An 18,518-nucleotide genomic window follows, 5' to 3' on the forward strand; every position below is an offset into this window, starting at 1 on the left:
GGTGGAGCATGTGGGAATGTTGAACCTACTATAATGGAGATGTTGAGAAGAATTGCATCCTGGTTAGAAGTTGTTGAAACAACCTAGAGAAGAGGCTGACATATTAAAGATGTGAGTGAAGATGAATAAAAAGAAGCATTAGAAGAACAAGTAGCAAACCCACCGACGATCAATCTGGATGAAGAGAGGTTCTTGAGGGTTTTGAGTAGGGGGAACACTAAACCACATTTTACCCCACTGGAGTATTATGGTAATTTGGATTCAGATGAATTAATGGATTGGATCTCAGACATGGAGAAGTACTTTGATTTTGAGAACACCAAAAATGAAAGAAAGGTGAAATATGCCTGTACCCGATTGAAAGGTCATTCATCGCTTTGGTGGGAACATTTGTACATTGATAGACAAAGAAGAGGTAAAGAGAAGATCAAATCATGGGAGCGGATGGTTGCCAAGTTGAAATTGAAGTTTATGCCAGCTAATTACCAAGTAAATCTGTTCCAGAAGTTGTAGAACTTGAAGAAGAAAGAATCTAGTGTAAATGAGTATACCAAAGCATTCTACAAGTTGAATATCAGATCCAGACATGTCGATGATGAGGTTGAAAAAGTTGCAAGATATTTGAATGGATTGCAAATGTTTATACAAGATTAACTTAGTTTGACCAAGTTGTAGAGTGTTGAAGAAGCTTACCAATATGCCTTGAAAGTGGAAGATAATTTGAACACAAGACATGAGCAGAGACAAAGAGGTAGAGGTGGAAGGTTTTCTGGAGGAAGATTTCAAGGAGGAAGAGGATATTCCAGAGAAAAAGGAATATGTACAGATTAGATTAAGGACAAGGAAGTAAGAAAAGATGGTAGTTCATACTGGAAGGATGACAAAAATTTCTACCAGAGAAGAGAATTTGATAGTTACTGGAATGAAAGTTTTGGAAAAGATGATAGAAGACAAGATAAGAGAGTGTTCAGAGGAACTTTCTTTAAGTGTGGAGGAGAAGGACATCATGCTTTCAAATGTAAGAAGATAGAGAACACTAGGAGAACAACCTTGGTAGAAGAAAGCCCTACCAGATTAGCTAACAAATCAGAATATGGAGAACTATTGATGATGAGGAGAGCCTTGTGTCATACCAAAGAGGACGAAGCGCCCTTGCAGAGGAAAAATTTGTTCAAGACCAAATCTAAGCTATCTGGTAAGTGTTGTAAAGTAGTCATTGACTGTGGTAGTTTAGATAATCTTGTTTTAGAAGAAATGGTGAATAAATTAAAGTTGGAAAGATTGAAACACTCTAAACCTTATCAGATAGCATGGATTTATGATGATTATAAGTTGTTAGTGAGTGAGCAATGCTTGGTAAAATTGAAAATTGGAAATTATCATGATGAAGTTTTTTGTGATATTATGCCTATGGATATTTGTAACCTTTTGTTGGGTAGACATTGGTAGTTTGATAGACAGGAAATACATGATGGGAGAAAGAACATATACATTATTGTAGCAAATGGGGTGAAACAAACCTTGTTACCCTTGGAGGAGACCATGAAGAGTGAAATCTGTATAAATGCTAGAATCTGTTTGGTGGATGGAAGGAAATTCCTAGATGGAATGAGACATGAGAATGTTTTTTTTGCCTTAGTTCCTAAGAAGACCGAGAACTTGGAGCATGAAGAACAACTGGAGGAGATAAAAGAGATGCTAATAGAGTATGAAGACATCAATTCTGGTAATGCACCTAATGGATTACCACCTATGAGGAGTATCAACCACTACATGGACCTGATTCCCGAAGCTAGTTTGCCTAACAAAGTTGCACACTGGATGACACCGATAGAGAATAAGGAGTTGAATAGACAACTGCAAGAATTGTTGAAGAAAGGTTTGATCAAAGAAAGATTGAGTCCCTATGCAGTACCACTAGTGTTAGCACCTAAGAAGAATGGAGAATGGAGGATGTGTACCGATTCCAAAGCAAAAAACAAGATCACAGTGAAATACCGGTTTACTTTACCTAGGATGGGTGACATGATGGACTGTTTGAGAGGAGCCAACTACAACAAGATAGACTTGAAAATGGATATCATCAGATCAGAATTAGAGAAGGAGATGAATGGAAGACATCATTCAAGATAAATGAGGGATTGTATGAATGGTTGGTGATGCCTTTTGGGTTGACTAATGCACCAAGTACTTTCATGAGGTTGACAAATGAGGCATTAAAGAAATTATTGGGTAAGTTTGTTATTGTATATTTGGATGACATTCTAATTTGTAGCAAGACAAAAGATGAGCATATTTTGTATTTAAGACAAGTTTTGCAGAGGTTAAGAGAGGAGAAGTTGTTGATAAATCTTAAGAAGTGTACTTTCATGAAGGAAGAGTTGGTCTATTTTGGATTTGTGATATGTGTGGATGGATTGAAGGTGGACCCTGACAAGGTAAGAGAAATTGTTGAATGGCCTACATGAGAAAGCATTGGAGAGGTAAGATCATTTCATGGATTGGCTAGTTTCTACCAAAAGTTTATCACAAATTTCAATTCAGTTTGTAGCCCTATGATTGAGACAATGAGAGGAGATAGGAAAGAATTCAAGTAGACAACCAGAGCAAACAAAAGTTTTGAATTATTGAAGCAGAAAGTGACTGAGTAGCCTGTGTTAGATTTACTGGATTTCAACAAAGTATTTCAAGTGGATTGTGATGCGAGTGGGAATGCAATTGGAGCCGTGTTAAGTCAAGAAGGGAGAGCAATAGCTTATTTTAGTGAAAAGTTGAATGATGCTAGGAGAAGATATTTTGTGTATGATCAGGAATTTTATGCCATAGTTCAAGCCTTGAAGAAGTGGAGACATTACCTATTGCCTAAGGAATTTGTGTTGTATACTGATAATCAAGCTTTGCATTATTTGAATAGTCAGAGTAAGTTGAATTAGAGACATATGAGATGGGTAGAATTTTTCTAGAGTTACACCTTTGTGTTGAAGCATAAGAGTCGGAAGTCAAACAAAGTTGTTGATTCATTGAGTAGAAAGAGGAATTTTCTGATAGAGATGAGAGTGATAGTATTAGGCTTTGATGAGTTTAAGACCTTGTATGATGATGACCCAGATTTTGTAGAACCTTGGAAAGCATGTATAACACCGGTTATGGTAGATAGAAGAAAATGGTTGGATTATTTCATTCGAGATGGGATGTTATTTAGAAGAGTTAAGTTGTGTATACCTAAGAGTTCTATGAGGGAGAATCTAATAAAGGAGAAGCATAGTGGAAGATTAGCCGAACACTTTGGTGTTGACAAAATAGTAGCTTTGGTAAGTGAACATTACTTTTGGCATCAGATTCATAAGAATGTCAGGAAATTTGTGTAGAGCTATAGAGTTTGTCAAGTTGCAAAAGGTAGTAGTCAGAATGTGGGATTGTATATGCCTTTGACAATACCAGAGAGACCTTGGGAGGACATAAGAATGGATTTCATACTTGGATTTCCTAAGACACAAAGAGGGAATGGTTTTTTATTTGTGGTGGTAGATAGATTATCAAAGCTGGCTCATTTCATACATTGTAAGAAGACATCAGATGTAGTTCATGTAGCTGACTTATTTTTCAAGGAGGTAGTGTGATTACATGGATTACTTAAGAGCATAGTTTTAGACAAATACACTAAGTTTGTTGGTTATTTTTGGAGGACACTTTGGAAGAGGATGAAGACAGATTTGAAATTCAGTTCTACTTTTCACCCACAGACTGATGGACAAATAGAGGTAGTAAACTAGAGTTTGGGAAATTTGTTGAGATGCTTAGTTGAAGAGGAGATTGAAAGTTGGGATTTGATTCTTGCACAAGCAGAGTTTTCCTGCAATAATTAAGTGGACTTGAGTACTGGAAGAACACCTTTTGATATTTTTACCGGAGCACACCCTAGAGGTATATCATAATTAAGAGATATTAGTAATGAAGACAAGTGGAATGCAAAGGTAGAATAATTTGTAGATCACATGAAGACCTTGCATACTTAGGCTAAACAACAATTGGAGGATATGAATAGAGTGTATAAGAAGAAAGTAGATGAGAAGAGAATACATAAGGAATTTGAAGTTGGCGATGAAGTGATGTTGTATCTGAGAAAAAGAAAAATTTCTAGTTGGAACCTATAACAAGTTGTAGATGAAGAATTTTGGACCTTGCAAGATCTTGAGGAAGTTTAGTTCCGGAAATGCATATGAAGTAGAGATACTAGATAGTTTGAGCATTTCACCTATATTCAACATTGTAGATCTACATCAGTATCATGACATAGAATTTAGTGAAGATAGTATTGCAGACTTGGAGAAATAGTTGCCCTGAAAGGAACCAGATCAGATTGAAGACATTTTGGAAAGCCAGATTGGGCATAGCACCAAGAGCAATCAATATAAGGAGTATCTTGTGAAATGGAAGAACAAACCAGTTGAAGATTCATCTTGGATTTCTAAGGAAGAGGTGGACAACCTTGGTTTTCCTTTGACCCCAACAAAGTGAGGGACTCCATTTTTCAACAACCCTAGATGTCTGATATAGGAGCATAGTCAGTTCTTGGCAATCTTACATCAACCAAAAATATTTATTTTTAGCTTTGTTTTTTGTTTTGCAGTTTCAACATTTCTTTCTGCATTTTATTGCATTTTCTCACTAGATCTTACAGAGCGTATTTTCTTGTGAACATGATTATCTTCCTTATTCCTAAACCATGGAACGTTTGGATCATTTTTTGGTAAGTTATCGCTTCTGGATTCTGAGACAATTTTTTGGCTTAGAACACTGGAACTGCTTGGACTTATTTGTTATTGGTGAATCTTGTGGATCTTTTCCATATATTGTGGAGCTTTAGTTCATTGATTCCAATTCTCCTTGGTGTGTGACCAACATTCTCCTTGATCCGCACTTCATCCTTTGTATTTTCCAGAGGATTCTCTTTGGCGAAGGCCAACCTTGTTGGTTTTGCATGTTTCATCATGCTCATCATTGTTTGATTCATCTTGGGCCGACTAAATCCATCTAAATCATATAAATCAAGGTAATTAAGCATCATAATTCAATCAAAGATAATATAGAAGATATATCCTAATATTTAGAGGTTTGGAGTTGACCGATTCTATAACTGAGCATGTATGTAGCAGGTCAGCGAGTTGAATCTTGCATCCCAGATGTTATCAGTTATTTGTAATTAGTTTTCATGATCTAATTCATTCCATTCTACATTGCCTCCATCATCTTTCCTTACTTTTGTTGTGTTTACTATTGTTTTATGGTCTGGATGTTGGCATATGCACACTCCAATGAGACATTGTATGTGATAGAAGGTTTTGTCATTGATGGCAACCTTGCAATCTTATGGCACCGGCAAAGACATTATACTGGCATCAGCAGATCACACTCTACAATGGTACCGGCATAGAAGAAAAGAAGTATATCGGCACAGAAGAAAGGAAGTATACCAACACAGAGGCTGACAGGATTTTTGTTATACAATATTTTGTTTATTATTGTAAGCCGACTTGGCAAATTGTAAAATGACTCTTATATATAAAGGAGATCATTGTAGACATTTGACATAGTGAGGTAGAAGCATAAAAGAAAATATTAGGCAGACCTAATTTGCAAAATATAGGTCAAGGGGTATATGTAAAGAACAGAGCAGGAACCAGTACTGAATCTGGCATTGAAGATGCTATTGTAAAGCAGTACAAGTTATTGGATTTGTATAATCCTTATTGTAAGTCAGTGTGACTTCCCATTGAGCAGTGAGCTCTAGGCAGTTGGCCTTCCTGCATGTATAGGCCCCTATTGTAAGTAATATTCTCTTATTGGCCAGTGAGTGAATATTGTGGGTCACAAATCCCACCGAGGTTTTTCCCACACCGGGTTTCCTCATTAAAATCTTGTGTTATGGTGTGCTTTTCATGTGGATGTTCTTGATTCTGTTTATTGCATTATTTCTTGCATACCGATACACTGTTATATTATGTGCTGCATGTTTTTTAAGTTAAGAAATTCTAAATACCGGTTAGATACTGATTCACCCCCCCCTCTCAGTATCTGTGGGACCCCTACCAATTGGTATCAGAGCTTGGTCCTCTATTTTCAGAAGCCTAACAACTTGAGGAAGATCTTGACACCGGTAAAAATGGAAAATCTGATGAAGCAACTTGAAGGAGCTCTTACAGACTATGATGCAGAGAAATTGAAAAATATCAAACTAGAAGATGATTTAAGAGCAGCTCAGGATATCATTCAGGCACTTCAAGAAAATTTTACTGTTGCAAGAAATAAGAGAAGAGAACTTTGTGAAAAATTGCAAAATGAGAATGATGAAAATGAATCACTTAATGATATAATAAGCAAGTTGAAACAAGAGATCATGACAACAAAAAATGAAATGCAGGACATGATTGTGAGATTTTGCAAAAAGATTGAGGACAGAAAGAAGAATGAAGAAGAATTGACCAGAAGACTAAGTGATGTAGCAAATGAGAATACAAGACTTAGCTATGAAAATGACATGTTGAAGATAGATCTGATGCATACTTAGAATGACTCAAATGAACTGATGAGACAAAAAGAAATATTGGAAAGAGAACTGGAAACTACAAATCAACACAAAGAAAAATTCAAGAAAAGCTCAGAGGAACTTGGCACCTTGTTGAAGAATCAAAAACCTAAAGGTGACACTTCTGGAATTGGCTTTGAAGTTGGTGAAAGCTCTGGTACTGCAAATACTCAGGATCACAACAAACCGGTAAGACAACCTAATGCTTATAAATTCAATGGAAAATGCTTTAATTGTAATAAGTATGGTCATAGAGAAAATGAATGTAGATCTAGAAATTATCAGAATATCAACACACCCACCAGTCAATGTTCTAAATGCAACAAAGTTGGTCACAACTCTGAAAACTACATAATGAATGTGAGATGTTATGTTTGTGGAAGATTTGGACATTTATCTAATCAATGTAGGACACAAACCGGCATAGGTTATGGGAAAGCTATTGAGAAGAATAATGTAACTTATTATGCATGTAACAAGATTGGGCATATTGCTAAATTTTGTAGAAGTAAAGGAAAACTGGTAGACAACAAAAGTTCTAGCTTGAAAGGTAAAGAAAAAGTTGAAGAGGTTAAGCAAGAATTCTCAAAACAATGGATTAGAAAAGCTGATCTAAATATTGGGAATACTCCTCCACCGACAGAACAAACCAATGCTTCACTGATAGGACAAAGTGATGCTTCACCAGAAGGAAAGAGCAGTGCTCCACCGGCAGGAAGTTCTTCATCCAATTGAAGAAAATTTCCTTGAGGGTTTGGCAATCTATTGATACATGTGCTATTATTCCCTCAGTTAGAGATAAGAAGTTGAAAATTACTTATTACTGGCAAACAATGTTAAGTGAATACTTAACCGACATGCAATTAATGTGGTAGATGGCGAAAAGACATTATAAAGTTAAGGTTTTTGGCTCCATTTCATTTCACCGAGATTTCAAATTTTTAGAGAGCGCGAAGACTCTGAGCTAAGGGATTTCGAGCAAGAAGCAAGCACACTCCAAGCAATCATCCATCCAAGGTAGTAAAAGGTATTTAATCATGGCATCCACCTCTGCAATTGAATACATAGCAAACCCTACTATTGTTGAAGTAATAAAAAGACCTAGGCCCATATTTCAGTTAGTTCCTGAGATAGAAAAGAAGGATGATACCTTAAGGTTCTTTTTCTCAAATTCCTAAGGGAGTTGTTTATGCTGAAGACCCCCGAATGTACATCCACTATAACATTGAAGAGTTAGGAGATGAGAAAATTAAAACCATGTATAAAACCATGATATGTGATAATACCGGCAATGTTAAAGATGAACACAAAATCATTGAGACCCTAGGATTTACAGAGATCCTTAGCATTCCTGAATTTCCAAAGGATGTGATTAGGATAGTTTTAAGCAAGGTACATGGAGAATTTTTCTGGTTAGATGCAATCCATAAGATCACCAAGGAAGCTGTGAAAGCTATCACAGGATTACCAACCACCGGTAAAAGGCCAGATAAAACCAAGAAGGTTTCGAATGGCCTAGTTATAGACCTAATTGGTGCAACATTTGACAAGAGGTCTCTAAGGGTTGATGTAAAAGATATCAATGTGAGATTCATCAGCATGATATTAGGGTATAAAGCTACTCATGCTAATAGACTTAATTCAGTTTCAAGTTTATGCATTAAGAGTGCTTATGACATGGTCACAGACAATGCAAAAATTGACATATGTGAATGGTTAAAGGATGAACTAATTGACAACCTTGGAAAGATCAAAAAGGACAAGAAAGGAACTTTCAGATTTGGAAATCTGTTAGTATGTCGAATGTTACACATAACAAAATAGGTTCCCAGTATAGGTTACAAAGAACTTGGATATGACATATTGGTAGGCAAACAATTGACTGAGCTATTCAATAACATGGGTGAGAACAAGGAAAACAATATTAATGACTTCTTTCAAGCATTAAAAGCTAAAATGAAGAAAAGAGTAAGGTTATCATAGGAGATTGTAGACAAATACAAAGATGATATATGCTTTGTCATCAAGAAAGATGAAATCTGGATGGAAGCGGTCATCCCAAGGATAGTTTGGGTAACCGAGATGGGATATGAAATAGATGATCACATAGTTGAAACATATGCTAAAGCACTTCTGGAAGCCCCCAAAGAACCAAAAGAAGAAATATTTGGTAGTGCTGAAACCATAGAAAGCCAAATTCAATCAAAGAAAAGAGTGAAAAAGGTTGAGGCAGTTGTGAGGAAAGGATACAGACAAGCAAAAGCCATTAAGGAAGATGTATTGAAGAAAAGCGGCATAAAAGAGGATGAGTTAGCAGCTCCACAACTTGAAACTCACCTATCACCGGTAGGTACTTTTTCAGGAAGTGACATGCCTACAAATTTTAAAAGAGTTGTAAGGAAAAGAGATCCTTCACCGGCAACCACACCTTCACCTAGGAGGACAAGACAAAAGCAACAAGCAGTGAGATCTCCGGTTAGAAAGGCCACACCAAAGAAGAAACTAACACCTAAGAAGAAGAAAAGGACAAACAAAGACTTGGCCCCTCTTGATATATTACTAAATGAAGTCACAGAGGAAGGTAAACTAAAGAACATAGAGAAAATATATGAGACTCTAACAGCTGATGAAAAAGAGCAAGTTGAGAATAGTGTTATATTACATATGGACATGTACAAGAAATTTTTGATGAAAGTAGTCAATGAAATTCCTGATGAATTATTCAAAAGACTAGAGGAAAGAAGACAGGCAGTGATAGAATTGGATAAGAAAATAAAAATTGAGAAGCTACTTGTTGTATATCCGGTAAACTCTCCAAAGGAAATTGATGATTTAATTGCTCAAGCAAACCGGTCAGTATTTGTTGGCATTTTTGATGATTATGTTGTGATTGTCATTGATGGACACACACTTGTATTGAGATCCCCTTTATATGTATGAGCTTGTGCTCAACCAGTATTTGTTGCAACCAGTATGTTGTATACTAATCTCTAGACTAGTGATTTTGCAGAATGTGTTTCCCGGTCTGAAGCAGCATGTCGATCCCAAGCGGTTCACAGATCACAAGCAGTACGAGGGATCAAAGTAGCACAACACATTCTTACCAGTCTTCATTTGTGAGAAACCGGCAATCGGTATTTTGTATGAATCGGTAATACTCTGTGATGATTTAGCAACCGGCATTTTGTGATGAGTTACCAATCCACCGATTGTTTGATGGTGCCGACACATTGACGGTGATTCTTGTGTCGTGTTACTAAATATGTCTAGATTCATTGAACCTAGGAAATTGTAATGTAATCCTATTGGAACAACATGAAATCAGATTCCTTTAAAAGGACATCATGTCTAGGGTTTTAAGTTGTTGCTAAAAAAGGGTTAATGTTGAGCTAGGGTTTGAGGTAGAAGTTAAGAACAATCTTATCGGAGAAGATCAAGTTGTAACTATGAGAGAGAGAGAGAAGACTGAAGTAATGCTGGAATGCATTAGCTGTGAGCAATACTAGATCTAACCAAGCAATTTGTGCTATTAGATAGATCAAACACTTATTGATTACTCACATCTTTGACTAGTCTGTAGCCCTTAACCGGGTAGGCCTCAAAGCCTTTGTAAAATCCTCTAACAAGGTGGTTCATGTGAATCTAAAATCCTCTAACAAGGTAGTCTTTAATCGGACTTATCTCCTAACAGAGATTGAGATTCCTAATAGGATCTGATCTGGTGAAGAACATTGTAAGACCTTAACCGGTCTGGTTTCTATTCTACAGATAGTGACTTGTGAGTTCCATCTCACCGTGGTTTTTCCCAGTTGGGTTTCCACGTCAAATATCCTATGTTATGGTTGTATTGCTTTTGTGGGTGAATGTTTTATTCGCATTTTGGTTTGCATGTGTGGTAATTGGTTTGACTGTCAGACTAGTTTACCGGTTTATCTTTAGACTATGTAAGTGTTTTAGTGCAGTAGTTTTTGGCATACTAATTCACCCCCCCTCTTAGTATTCATCAATTGGTATTAGAGCCTACCTTTCTATAAGTTTAAACAATTGGAAAGAGATATGGGGGAATACACCTTGAGGGAACTTACTCAATGGCTCACTAAGTCTGAGCAAGCCTATGATGATCTTATGGTCAAATACAAGGCATCTCAAGCAAAAAGAAGAGAACATGTAGAGAGGCTGATGGAACTATCTGAAAGTAGTTCTGAAGATGAAGCTAACATGGAAGCCATGATTGCTGAAGTGAATAAGTTGAGTGATTCAAACTCCAATCTGAGAAAGGAGTTGGAAGGACTAACTATTTGGTTTAGTCAAGAGCTTGAGAACTGGAGAAAAGCGGAAGATCTGGTAAAGGCTAGAGATCATGAAATCTCCAAGTTGAAACATGAGATTAGTGCACTAACTACTCGCCTTCATGAGAGAAGAATAGAAAAAGAAGACATGCAAGGAGAACTAAACATTGCCATCTCTAAAAATGCAAGTCTTATGGAGACAAACACTGCTATTTCCAAAGAACTCTTTGAGTCAAAGGAAATACTTGCTAAGATTGGCAAAAGTACAGTCAAGCTAGAGAAAAAGCTTGAGTCATCTAGACTGGTAAAGAATACCAATGGTCTTGGTTTTTCTGGACATGAGGAAGGAGAATCCTCAGGAACAAATGCTGAAGCATCAAAGAAGCAACCGACACTCAAAGGAAAACGTAAGTAAAAATTCAAACCTGTTTGCTTTAACTGTCTTAAAGAAGGACACACTGCCAATGTATGTAGGAGCAAAGCCTACAATAATTTTCCTTATTTTATCAACAATGTACCTAGATCCAATAAGTTCAATGGTCATTGTTATGCATGCAAAAAGTTTGGGCATAGAGCATTTGAATGCAGGTTTGTAATGGATAACACTGGAAGATATCCTCAGAGGACCCAAGGAACTGGTCTTGAACCTTTTATGAACCAGAACCACAATCGGTTTAATGTCTTCAATCATCCGTCAAGAAGCGGTGGTCATCAAGCGGCAACCAGATGGAGAGAAAGTTGTATGATCTGTCATGGTCATGGTCACACTATTGCAACATGCAGAAGGAAGAATGGAAACATGTACAATTGACCTTGGAGAGCACCTGGACTTGTTTGCTATCACTGCAACAAACTGGGTCACATTGCAAGATTCTGCAGAAGCAGAAAAAGTATATCTGATGATATACCGGTCACTCAGGAAGGAGTAATAGATGTTGAAAAAGTTCAAGGAGACATGAAGGAAACATGGAGGAAGAAACCAATATTGTTGGAAGAGGAACCAGTTTCTGCACCTAGTGTGGAAATATCAGAACTGGCAAACTAAGCCTCAAAGGCTTAGGGGGAGAAAACAGCAAAATGCTTTCGAACCCCCGATTGACACTGGTAAAAGACCTTAACCGGTATGTTATACTTGTTGCTTGGTAGAAGACCGAAAATGGTAAAAAGGAAAATTAGGGTTTACGCCCTAATAGAGGAGCATTAATGATGGTAGGTGAGAGACATGTATAAATGCATTTTTCAAATCATTTCTCACTATTGGTTTTCGAGCGAAGAGGAGTTTTCAAGTGCAGAGTGAAGAAAAGGCGATTTGAGCTTAGATTTCAAGAAATTGGATAACCTTGAAAGAGATTCAAATCTAGTTTGCAAGCGGTAGTGGAGAACACAAAGCGGTGATTTGGCATCCGACGGAGAGTGAAGTGAGGCAGAATCAGGAAGCTCTAAATTCATGTTTGAAAGGTATTTTTTGTGTTCTTGAAATACTCTTCAATGGCTTCCGCATCTCATACCAGTTCAAGTACATCCATTGAGTCAGAAAGTTTCATTCAGAGGAAGTCCAAGTATAATTCTTTGTCACAAGTTCCAGCTGGAGTCATAGTTGAAGAAGGAATTTCCAATTATATTGATTGCAAAATAGAAGACCTAGGGTCTTTAGCCATTCATACTCAGTTAGGACTATTTTGCGGAAAGACCAAAAGGATCAAACTAGAATTTAGTGTCATAGAGAAGAAGAAATTACACAACGCAATATATTTCCTGGAAGACTTCACAGAGGATCACATTAGGATCATCTTGAACAGAGTCCATGGTGACAAGATGTACCTAGAGAGGATGCATGATATCACACCTTAGGCAATTCATGCAGTCATCAGTTTTTGCAACATAGGGGAAGTGCTAGCCCTGAGAAAAGTGAACAAAACGGAAATGACCAAGCTCACCAGTTCAACAAGTGATTCATGGGGCATGACAGTCAATCCTATCAAGATGATTTGGTGAAATACGCATGCATGGTGATTGGATACAGAACATTCTCAGCCAGTAGGATTTATTCTGTATCTGCTGTAGCGGTAAATGCCGCTTACCGAATGATAAAAGAGGATGCATCTTTTGATTTATGCACTGGCATGTAGAGGCAACTCCTGCTAAATCTTAAGGCAATCAAGCAGGATAACTCATTGAGGTTTAAGTTTGGACAACTACTGGTAGGGTTGTTCTTTTATTTCCAAGGCTACTTTCCAAGTGTAGGAGATGTCCAGTGGTCACCTGACCAACCAGTAACCAAGAAGATAAAGGAAAGTGTGCAAGCCATTAGAACTGGCTACCCTAAGGTATTGAACAAATACTTTGATGAGTTCAGAAGAAAGATGAGTCAGAGGGTAAGAATCTCAGGTGACATAGTGAAGAAATGCGAAGATGACATCTGTTTCACTATTCAGGTGGACGAATGTCTAATGGAGGCTATTGAGCCTATAATGGAGGAAGTGGAGCCTATGGGCTATGAGGTCATGTTTGACATTATGGAAGGGTATGCTTCAACCCTTATTGCCTCGCCTCTTGATCCAAAGGCTAAGAGAACCAAAACCTACTTGGAGAGGATTGCACCGATTGAAGAACCATTGGTGAAGAAGGGAAAAGAACCGACATCTAAGAAAGCTAAGGCAGTGCCTGCAACATCGACATCAGCTACCACTGTGACTCCAAGAGTGACCAAGCGGTCACCAACAAAGAAGAAACTGGAGGTAACACCAGCAAAAGTCTTCGAAAGAAAGAGGAAGACTAAGGCAAATGAACCGGACTCTGAAGAAACTGAGTCTGATGAATAGCCAAAGAAGGCTAGACAGACCAAGAAGATGAAGAAGAATGAACCAACAACATCTGCATCAGTAAATATAGATATATCTACAAACCTTTGACACATTGTCAAAGAATAGTAAAGAATATTAGGAGAAAGTTACTTCATGATTTAATAGATTATTATGATGAATTCAATAGTGAGGAAAAAGATGAAGTACTACAGGAAATCATTCTTTATTTATGTAAAAATGACTGGTCACCATCAGAGATTAAATCTCAGACACCGGATTCATTATTTAAGGCATTGGATAACAAATGGCGCATTGCCATTGAAAAGGAACAGGAGATTAGGGAGAAAGTTTTTGCACAGTACTTCCCCGAACTCTCAAATTTAGAATTGTTTGATGCCCTGGATCAAAATAAAGTTCTCTTCTTCACAAGGAGAAGAAGACTCTGGTTGTTGGACGGGAGAGTTGATGATGTAGAAAAATATACACATCAGCACATGGACCATACTATCAGCTCTCACAAAGCACGAATGGCCAACCTCCAAGCGGAAAAGGAACCAGTTACTTCCAAACTGGATGAGGTCTTTGATTAGGAAGGAAACCTACTGGAAGAACCAATCGACACCATCAATGTTGATGCCCTGGATGTAGATGATGTCACTCAAGACATACCTTCTGAGGGTATTGAATAGGGGCAATAGGCCGATTAGGGTGGTGAACAAGCTATGGACACACATCAAGCGACAAAAGACCAAGAAGAGAAAAAGAAGAAGGATGAAGATGAGAAACATAAGAAAGAGGAAGAGAAGAGAAAAGAGGAAGAGGAGAAATGGAAAGATGAAGAAAAGAAGAAGCAAGAGGATGAAAGGAAAAAGAAAGAAGAAGAGGATAAGAAGAAAAGAGAAAGAAGGAAGAAGAGGAGAAGAAAAAGAAGGAAGAGGAAGAAAAGAAGAAGAAGGAAGCAGAGGAGAAGAAGAAGAAGGGAGAGGAAGAATAGAAGAAGAAGGAAGCAAAAGAGAAGAAGAAGAAGGAAGAGGAAGAATAGAAGAAGAAGGAAGCGAAAGAGAAGAAGAAGAAGGAAGAGGAAGAACAGAAGAAGGAAGCGGAAGAGAAGAAGAAGAAGGAAGAGGAAGCACAGAAGAAGAAGGAAGAAGAAGCAAAGAAGAAAGTAGAAGCAGAGTAGAAGCAGAAAGAAGAAGAAGACAAGAAGAAGATGGAAGAGGAAGAGAAGAAAAAGAGAGAGAAAGAAAAGGAAGAGAAGGACAAGAAAAAGAAGGAAGAAGCAGACAAGACCATTGAAGCAATGAAGACCACATAGATGGAAACTCCTAAGGAAACCGGTAGCCAAGCCAAACTGGTTGCTATCTCGAGCCCCATTGATCTCCAATATGCAATTGATTCTGAGCTTATGCAGAGCATCAAGGTTGCCCAAGAGTGCCTTGAAGGCATTTGAAGGAAAAGAGAACAAGATATTATTCAGGCGGCTGTAGACACACTTACTGGTTTAATCCCCGGTACTAATCTTCTTGACACTGACTCATCACTAGCACAACTCAAAATTTTGTGTATTGTAATGGATGATCAGGTACAGAGTCTAGAGGAAGCAGCAGAGGCCAATGTAAAGAAAGAGCACCAAAAGGCTCTTAATGTTGCTCTAGTGAAGAAGTTGAATGAGCTTAGAATTGAACTGCTAAAGGATCAAAAGGACATAAGGAATGCCTTGGATGAGGGAAACTTGCTACTCAGCAAAATCTATCAACCTCATCTGTTCTGTGATGATGTGCTAGCCAAGAAGCAACAGCTTCAAATGGACTTACAGTCCTACTTGTGCACATTCAAGACTCCTTATGACTCCTTTGCAGCATATGGGCAAACTGTTCACCAGTTCCAGATCCAGTCAGCCAAGATGGAGCAAGAGATCAGCACAAGGTCTAGGGATTTGTAGGAGCTTCAACTGGTATTACTTCCATGACTACAAATTCTTTATAAGTGTTATCTGAACCTGGATGCCTTAACAGTCACACAAGAACTGAGCACAATAGATGCCATGGAGGAACATGTATCACTGATGCAGATAGAGAAGGAAGTGGCAACCTCCCTACTTGAGTCCTGGTCCCTTTCCATGAAATAATTTTTGCAGGACTATAAAGCGGTTTTTGACAAGTATCATTCATTATTGTCATAAAATCTTTTATATATATATGGAAATAGGTTTTTCAGCTGTACTTTGTCATTGTTGGCAAAGGGGGAGAAGTATATCTGGTTTTTGGTTTTAAAATTTTGAAATTTTGATATATCAGGGGAGAAGTATATCAAAGGGAGAAGTATCTGTTTTGAAATCTTGATATATGTTGTGCTATATGTTATATGCTCTGATGATTATGCTCTGAATGCAAAATTACTATACACTCTATTGATTAAGGGATAGTGTATATGCTTAGGGGGAGCAATTTTGTTAATGGCCAATTTTTGTTGTAAAACACTTAGATGTCAAAATTTTATTTCCCTAAGTGTTGCCATCAATGCCAAAGGGGGAGATTGTTGGCATTTTTGATGATTATGTTGTGATTGTCATTGATGGACACACACTTGTATTGAGATCCCCTTTATATGTATGAGCTTGTGCTCAATCGGTATTTCTTGCAACCGGTATGTTGTATACTAGTCTCTAGACTAGTGATTTTGCAGAATGTGTTTCCCGGTCTGAAGTGGCATGTCGACCCCAAGTGGTTCATAGATCACAAGCGATACGAGGGAGAAAAGTGGCACAACACATTCTTACCAATCTTCATTTGTGACAAACTAGCAACCGGTATTTTGTATGAACTGGTAATACTCTGTGATGAGTTACCAAACGACATTTTGTGATGAGTTACCAATCCACCGATTGTTTGATGGTGCCGACACATTGACGGTGATTCTTGTGTTGTGTTACTAAATATGTCTAGATTAATTGAACCTAGGAAATTGTAATGTAATCCTATTGGACTGACATGAAATCAGATTCCTTTAAAAGGACATCATGTCTAGGGTTTTAAGTTGTTGCTAAAAAAGGGTTAATGTTGAGCTAGGGTTTGAGGTAGAAGTTAAGAGCGATCTTATCGGAGAAGATCAAGTTGTAACTATGAGAGAGAGAGAGAAGAATGAAGTAATGCTAGAATGCATTAGCTATGAGCAATACTAGATCTAACCAAGTAGTTTGTGCTATTAGATAGATCAAACACTTGTTGATTACTCAGATCTTTGACAAGTCTATAGCCCTTAACCGGGTAGGCCTCAAAGCCTTTGTAAAATCCTCTAACAAGGTGGTTCACACATGTGAATCTAAAATCCTCTAACAAGGTAGTCTTTAATCGGACTTATCTCCTAACAGAGATTGAGATTCCTAATAGGATCTATTCTGGTGAAGAGCATTGTAAGACCTTAACTGGTTTGGTTTCTATTCTGTAGATAGTGACTTGTGATTTCCATCTCACCGTGGTTTTTCCTAGTTGGGTTTCCACATCAAATATCCTGTGTTATGGTTGTATTGCTTTTGTGGGTGAATGTTTTATTTGCATTTTGTTTTGCATATGTGGTAACCGGTTTGACTGTCAGAATGCTTTACTGGTTTATCTTTAGATTGTGTAAGTGTTTTAGTGCAGTAGTTTTTGGCATACTAATTCACTCCCCCTCTTAGTATTCATTAGTATTCTCTACTGCACACTGGCATATTTGACTAATGGTAGGAAGAGTTAATGAATTGATAGAGGAAATAGAAGATGGATGGGATATATTCCAGGTTGAGAAAGAAAAACAAGAAGAGTATAGGAATCCCAAACCCATAAAGGTATATCAGAAAGATAGAGACAAGGGGAAAGGTAAAGTTGGTGGACCACCAAGCATCAAAGTTAAAGACAACTTACCCCCGCCTTCTTTAAATACTCCATCGGTGACAACAACAACTATTGAAGATCAACTGGTAGCCAAAAGTATGGATGTAGAGGATAATAATCCTAATTCTGAAGTCCTATATACTATGGATGTTGATACTTATAAGATCAACATAGTAGTAGACAAAGATACAACTGAAAAGTCAGATATGGCTAGTGAGCCTCCGGTAGCAAGGGAAACTGATAAACCGACAGATGATAAAGAGAAAAAGGTAGAGACTAAGTCACAGACTAAGGAAATGAAACCTACAGAGAAACAAATAGAGAAAAAGGCTCCAAAACAACAACAATCGGAACAGGTACATAAGGAAACAGTGCCACTAGCAACCAGTGAAGGAGGAAAACCAGTGCTTAAAGAAATGCAGACACAAACTGACCTACCAAAGGTCAATACAAGCTTGGTAACTTCCACCGGTACTCAGATTGTTGGATCATCATCAGCATACAAATCAACAAATGTGACAGAGGTATTACTAGATTCTATCAAGAAAATAACTGACTGCAGCTCACAGGCTTACAAAGCAATTGATGATACCATACCAATTTTGAAGGTAATTGCACCTAACTGTAATATAGATAACAAAGATTCTTTAGGACAATTGGAAACACTATGTAAATATATCTCAGAGAACATTGAGAAAATAAAGGAAGATTCAGTAAAGGATAAAGTAGAAGTTGAAAAACAGAAATTCTTTGATGAAAAAATAAAGAAGTGTAATAGAGATTTTGACACACTTCTACCGGAATTATGTAGTTTGTTGAAAGAGTACAAAAATTTGTATAAAGATACCTATAAAACAAACTTTTTGACTATAAATATTGACAAGAAAATGAGCAAGGTACAAGATGAGATCAATAAAATTGCAAATAGCTTTGTCAACTCACCTGATACACTGTCAGTTTTTGAGGA

Source organism: Cryptomeria japonica, chromosome 1, assembly GCF_030272615.1.
Source record: "Cryptomeria japonica chromosome 1, Sugi_1.0, whole genome shotgun sequence".
Lineage (NCBI taxonomy): Eukaryota > Viridiplantae > Streptophyta > Pinopsida > Cupressales > Cupressaceae > Cryptomeria > Cryptomeria japonica.